The sequence below is a fragment of the Molothrus aeneus genome, chromosome 8, assembly GCF_037042795.1.
Source record: "Molothrus aeneus isolate 106 chromosome 8, BPBGC_Maene_1.0, whole genome shotgun sequence".
In the NCBI taxonomy this organism is placed as follows: Eukaryota; Metazoa; Chordata; class Aves; order Passeriformes; family Icteridae; genus Molothrus; species Molothrus aeneus.
The window spans coordinates 14,983,088-14,990,657 of NC_089653.1; positions in this window are offsets into that span (position 1 = coordinate 14,983,088).

Sequence of the window (7,570 nt, forward strand, 5' to 3'; positions counted from 1 at the left end):
TGGTGTCTCATTTTTAAAGCTCTGTTTTTTTCTAAAGAACTAAAGCATGCAGTTAAGGAAAGTATATAAGCAGATTTGATTTACTGGAGCAGTTAGCTGGGATGGCAGGAGCTTTGCCCTGTAGGCTGCATCAGCTGGCACAGCAAGGGACACTGTGGTGGCTGCAGGGACATGAGGTTGACCTGCCCATGCCTGCAGCCTCTCTGTGGCACTGGCTGTGGCTCTGTGCTTTGGTGTCTGCTTAAAACTCTGCTTAATGCCTCAATGTTTCCCCAGCTGGTAGGACTCAGTCTAAGTGCTGGAGAGTTTCTAGAGTTGAATCAATAGTTGCTGTTGCTGCTTTCTGCCAAGACTTTAACCTTTTTTTGAAGCAGTTGTGCACAACGTTAATGAGTCTCTGCAAATAGAAGCCTGTATTAAATTGGCACTGGAGTTTGTGCCCTGGAGTTTGTTCAGACACTAAATGCAGCTGAAGGGAAAGTCTGAGTATTATTCTAAAATGTTAAGTACCCAGAATTTCCTCTCTTCTTCAGCTGATGCACAGCAAGTCATCCCTTCTAAATGACCCTGTTAGCTTGAGTTAGAGGCATTTAGTGTTATGACTCAGCCATTACAAGCTGTATCTTTCTAATTCATTTCTCATCTTCCCTTGCACTCTGAGGCCAGCTGATGGATGCAGAGATGGGCTTGGGTGAAATGCTGAAAGCAGCTCTCAGCATGCCATGAGCCCTGCAGGAATTAGCCTTTCTCTACCAGGATATCTGCGGGCTAAACTGATAGGCCATGTGCACGTTCTCTGTAGTGTGCACACACCTCACACATAAACCTCTGCTCAGTGTGTCAGTCTGTCTGGGATTTCTGAGAATTTCTCAGGTTATAAGCTAGATGCCTGAAATGATGCTTTGAGCAATCTTTATAGGAAAGGTTTGTTTAATAATCATTATACCTGAAGTCTTGAAAGGCATTTCAAGCCTCTCTTGCCATATCATCTGATTTTAGCTCTGTTTGCTTCACAGACAGAATATGCAAATCCCCACAACATGTCTCTACAGTGAAATGAGAAATTACCAGAATTTTATTGCTGGTTTTCTTCTCTGCTACCTCCTGGACAAAAGCCACCCTCAAATTGTTTCTCTCATCTGGTTGGTAGCAGCTAGGCTGACAAAGTAAAACCATCAAGACCAGAAAAATTACAAAAGCTTGAGGGAAATCTGAAATGTGCACAGTCTCTGTAAAATAGACAAAGCACATTTTCCAGATCACTGAAACAAGTGAGCATATTCCATATAGGTTTTGTTCAATTATATATTTAAGAAAAAGATCCCCTCACCTTGTCAATTGGATGGATGGAATCAAAAGGTTTTAAGTCTGATAGTGGGGCATGGTATGTGGATTATTAAATGCAGAAAAATTTAGGACTTTGTAGGATGGAAAACCAAAATGTGGCAGGCCTGATCCTCTGTGGCACTCAGGCTTCTGAAGGCGCTCATGGTGGATTGGGAAGTGCCACAACAGGGCAGTGGGAGGACCAGGCTCTGCTGGGCAAAGTGGACTGGGGTCAATGTTCCCAAGGGTAAAGCAGAGGCAGGAATGGATCTTCCAGCATCAAGGTGGAAGGATCTACTTCTGCTTCCATGGACCTGTCAAATTTGTTCAGTACCACCTTCATGAACACTGGGGACTTCCTGGTGGGATGCTGCCAGCTTTTGGCTGCTCCCATCTTCCCTAGCAAGGTGAAAGGGAGGGAACCTGATAATCCTGAGAGCAGAGGTGCTGGGAGAGCAGAGCTTCCATGGTTCTGCACTGTGTGTGCTAGAGCTGTTGAAGAGGAGCCAACATGTTGGCCATCAACCCTGGGACTTGTGGGTTCCTGGGATGTTTGGGGCCCATCTAGCAGATGGCTTTCCTCAGTAATTGGAGCATTAGGCACACTTTGTAGGGAAAGTATCAGGCTGGGAAGGAGGACTGGAGAGCCAGAGTGGCTTTCATATGCCTGGGTCCTGACTGCTGAGGGAACTGCCTGAATGAGCCAGAGGAGTGGAGGCAGCTCTGCCTTCTCCTGTTGGCCAGGCTGGGCTGAGCTGAGCAGCAGCTCTGTCCTGAGGGCTGCTGAGTGTCTGCACTGTCCCTGCATGGAGAGGCAGCAGCCTGGCAGGGCCACACTAACAGCTGTGAGTGCTTGCTGAGCATGTCCACATCACTGGCTGAGTGAAGAGCAAGTGTTTTCTCTTCCAAGGACACAGGAGATTTTTGAGTTCATGGAAACACAGGATTATAAAGCCCTCAGTGTAAAATAGTACAGTTTAATTTTCTGAAATGCAACCAGGTAGGTGGGGAGATTAAATTTTGCTCCATTTATTCTCTCACCACCTAAATCCCAGTATTTTAAAAATAATTGCTTAAGTGACATTAAAATAGGTCTAGACTTCCAGTAAAATATTGATACAGTTTTTCACTTCATGTTTCAAGATTTTCTCATCAGGTTGGGTTGTTTTTTTTATGGCGTACGCAGCCTGAAGTAGAGGTTGGATTTGTTACCTAAGACTTATTCCAAGTGAAGAGATTTGGCAGTGGTATGTGTTTGAACTTACTTGTTTTTCAGAGATTTCTTTACTTTGCACTTCCTCTGAGGTTAAGCTGCCAAATAGCACAGCTTGGGCTCTTTTACTGGGTTAGGAAAGACAGGGAAAAGTTTCCCCTGCAGACCATTAGAGGTTAGATCTCTTCCTCTAGATTTAATTTGCTGAATTCCACTCATACAGAAGGAAGGAGCTTTAGTACTCTTGGCAGACAACTGTACTGTCATTAACAGCTCCAAATAAGCAGTTATCTGATAACACTGATAAATGACTGCCTTGGAGGGAGTGTGTATTTAAGAGGCATTACCTCAACTGAATTTTAAGGTTGGTAAGAATGCCCCTCCTGCTGTGCCAGTGGAACAGAAGGGCACGCTGCATCTCAGCTTTGTTCTATGGGATTTATGCTGCTTCACTATAGCCTGTTAGAACAATCAGACAGATATTTCCAAGCTGCTTGCAAACTGTTGGAAGGGGTACACTTGGGAAGGGGAAAAGGATGCATATTAGTAATGTTTTTATCATGTGTTTATTATTTTATGTACTTGGAAGTGTGGGGTTTTAGAAGCATAATAAAGCTAGCTGTTGCCAAAGAAATTGCAAGCAGACCTCCATGGTGATAATTTTCCAAAGCAATCAACATATAAATCCCACTTCAAGTTTTACTTTGGTGTAATGTTGGCATAGGGTCCCATCTGAATCCAGATACAGGTTTGGAACTTCCCTAAACTTCAGGGAAAATTAGATCTGAAATTTGCTTTTCTCATTCCTCACTATTTCTGTTGGAGCAATACCAGCAAGAGACAATTGCCAGTAGAGAGGAAGGAAGGACTGTGTGTCTGACTCCATGTGGCATTTCCTAGTTCTGAGTATAAGGAGCATTAACATTTAAGATCAACTCTTGAAATTTGTACTCTCCTGCTGATGGGAGATGTTGACCAAAACCAAAATTTTAGACTGGTGAAATTGTCCACATCTCAATTGTGTGATAAGACAGGCTATGCAATCAGATTTAGATTGCTCTCACATTTGTGGCATGTTTTAGACACATTTTTGATGCAATCATGACTTGACAACCACTGCTGACAGGCTATATGAGAATGAGATTGAAAGCTTTTTCATTTTGTATATGTTTACAAGAGCAGTTACTCTTCTTTAATAAAATAAAATGTTTTCTTTTGCTTTGGTATTCACCTGTACGACATTGAAACCCAGCAATTTAGTAAAACACTCTGGAGGAAGGTGGGGTGTGAGAACTCAGCACATCACTCCCGATGTCCAGAGTTGCTGAGAGAACTCTTGGGGGTCTCAGAAATCCTGGAATGTTGCCAAGAGTGCTTGGTGGCTTGATTTTGATCCATCCACAGAAGTGACAGCAGTTTGAGGACTTGAGAACCACTTTAGAGTGAAGGGTGTAAAAGGGACACATTTATAGGGTGAAATATAAACTTTAAAGTTTTTGGTACAGGGGGGTTATGGAGACAAGATGGAGGGATCAGGGCGTGTCTCGTCCTTCTTTCTTCTTCTTGTCTTCCATCTTCTGTGGTGATGTTGGCACTTGGGGATTGGTTTATGGTGAAGGTGCACTTGCCAACATGGGTGAAAAGTATTGGAAAATAAAGGTAAATATCATGTACGTAGATATTAGTATAAAAAGACATGACCGCCCCGTGGGTGGTCAGAGAGTGCCTGTGACTGCTTGCAGATCAGACCTCTGTTGGGCAGACAGAAAATTTTGTAGATAAGAAACAATAAACAATCTGAAGATCGAAAAGCTGAAGAGTCCAGACTCGTCCTTTGAAACGCGTGCCACCCAAGAACCACACTACCCGTGTCGGGGCAGAGACAGACAGCCGAACCCGACAGTGGGGTTATTGAATTTTATCGTGGCATGTTACATAGTTTTCTGCCTCTGAGGTCACTGGGTATGATGTATAAAATTGGGGTCTCTCAGGACATCAGGCACTCTTTCTTCCATTCTTATGCCTCATTTGTATAATGGGTTTTTTTCCTGGCTTTGCTAAAGCATTAGTAATCCAGTTGAGTTCACTTAAAAGCTCAGACTTTCCCAGAAGAATATTCATCTTCTCAGATGCAGAAAATCCTGCATATCTTGTGTCATTAAATATCTTGGAGTACTTTCAGACAGAGTAGGACCATGGTCCTTTTGGTTTGGACAAAACATGGGTCTGACATCCAAATTTTTTCAAAGAATTCAAGGAGTTAACAGGGTTTCTTTTTGTATTTCCCCCTACAGAGTCTTGTTATCAGCAGAGACAAACATAATTCTTGTTCAGTGCTAGTCCCTGATTCTGAGAGGGCTTACACGTATGATTAGATTTCAGCAGAGCAGCTTGTGTATAGATTTAAATGAGAATTTGTTGCAGGGCTGGAACTATTGTGAATAAGATACATGTTACCCTTGGGATCATTTGATGAAAGGTGTTGTTATCTGTATCACTCAGATCAGATACATTGCTTTTACATGAGTGCTGTGGTAGTAGTCAATTCATTTCCTAACATTTAGAATAAAAGATACAAACCCTGGATGACCTGAATATAGAGAGAATCAACATATCACAGGCACTGCATGTAGATTCCTCCCTGGCACAGCCAGCTGACAGGTATTTCATGGAGTTAAAGGTTATACTTTTTTTTGTGTGTCAGGCTACAGTTTGCACACAGATCAGGTATTTTTGACATTCATATTCACATACACCACTTAAAAGTTCTTCCTGCTGACTGTTACAGAGCTCAAAATTAGCTGGCTGGCCAAATTCACACAACCTAATTTTTCTTTTGTGCTGCCCACCACCACTGGCTATTACTGGATGTGGCAGAATTGTCAAAATGCTCATAAGCAGCCACTGATTTGTGGCCAGAGCAGGAACACTATGGATGGGCTTGAAAAATGTCATCTGAATAAAAAAGCACCTGCTGCTTTCCTTGGGAGGTAGTGCAAAAATAATGATTTATTTTCTCTCCATGCATTACAGAGATGGAAGGGAGAGCTGCTTGCAGCTCTTTTCTCACTGGATTGAAACTCATCAGCCTTCTGAGAGCCCAAGACTGAGGCTCTCATTTGCCTCAGTCTGTGATCCCTGTTACATTCTCTGGGATGAACATCACAATTAGCTATTGAGATGGGCTTAAGGTTCTTGACATTCCTTGAAAGGGCACCCCAGAGCTTCCTTTGTGGTAGTTTTATTAGGAATGTGCCATTTCTTCAGGAAAAGGCTGAAGTCCTGAGCTTATTCAGGATTGCATGTTTTGCATTTGGTTCCAGTTGAATCAGGATTTCACCCAAACTGGTCTATATATGGTCTCTTTGTAAAGTGCCCACCACCTGAGTGGTGTAAGGTGTGTGCTCTTCCAGCAGCATGTGCCACATTTTGTACAGATTTGCCTGGTTTCCTCCTCATTCCTCCTGCTATTTGCCTTCATACCCAGCCATTCTATGTAGAGCTAAAGAGAAGCTGTATTTAACATGCCCTACAAAGAGCACCACCAGTGGGTTCCACCCTTTTCAAAGTGATGCAGAACTCAGCCAGAGGCTGAGGTTGGATGTGTCTCAGGGCCTGTGTGTGCACAATCCCATAGTCAAGGGATAAAAGTAGCTCTTGCTTCAGCATAACCCATCTGTGCTGGTTCAATTTCTACCTTAGGAGCAGATAAATCTGGAAATGGCTATTTCTCCCCATGGCTCAAATGAGAACATAGCCAGAGAGTTTAGATGCAGGTATTTGTTTTGTAGACCTGCAATTTGCATACACAAATCCCTGTTCATGTGTGCAGGGCAGGAATAAAGCTCTAGTGGCAAATGGGATAAGCAGGGCCAAATCTCATAACCCTACAGACTTGAACAATTGTGTGGACAGAATACCTATCTGTGAGGCACATCAGCACATAACTGTATTAAAAAGTCACCACTGCACATGTTAATGACCTAGTTTTTCTTCATTTACCCCCTAGCATAACTGTGTGCATCAAATGAAACAGTAAACTCTAGGAACTTTATCTGTGGGTTGAATATGGCATATATCAGTTTTGTGCTAGGAACTTGGAGCACTTGCCATACATCTCAATGAAGACCAGTAAAGTATCTTTTGTATCTGAGGTAGGAAAAAGTATCTATCTCTGTAGTGCAGTGAGCTCTGCTAGCTAAAGAATGTTGGGATAGTTTTGATTGCAACAATGAGATTATAAAAAAGGTTCTAAAGTAAAAACCTCTTAATGCCACACACTGCATGCTAAGGGCCAGGAGTGAACTCTGAGAGCTGCAAAATTCTTTGTACTGCTCTGCCATTGAGATGTATTCTCATTAGAAGGAAAGTGATTCACCCAAAGTAGGATGTCGACAACTTTGCTCTTTCCCACACACTTTCTTTGAACTAAGGGCTTTTTTATTGTCAAGGTCCCTCAGGATCATAGTTTATGAGAAATTTCATGCAAGTTCAAAACCTACTTGAGTCTTTTCTTAGTGCTGGTACTGAAGCAAGGCAGGTTTCTTCAATTATTTCATTTCTACTTTCTACTAGCAATGACTGACTTCATTTTTTTCTTCAGCTGTTTGGCTTTGTTACACCACTGAAACCCTGGTATTGCAGGGTTTTGGTTTGGGGTTTGTTGTTTGGGGATTTTTTCCTGAGGGTCACATCAAGGATAGCTCAGCATATTGCAATGTACTTAGCTTCCCTTCCCCCTCAGACACTGAATGAATAAAAACAAATCTAGAAAGACATTTCATTCTGACACCTAATGGCATGCCAGGACCAGACACACACTACATAACTGATAAAGCAACAGCCACTATCAGGTGAAGGGGATGGGTTTCAAAATGAAGGTTATTTAATGTTCTTGTTGTTGCAGAACATCACAAAATATTAATGGGGACCAGTAAAGAAACTGTATCACTTCCATCAGGAAAATGAAAACCAAGTTCATTGCACAGTCACATGACTCCCATGAAGGGCTTAATAGAGATTCCCTTTACT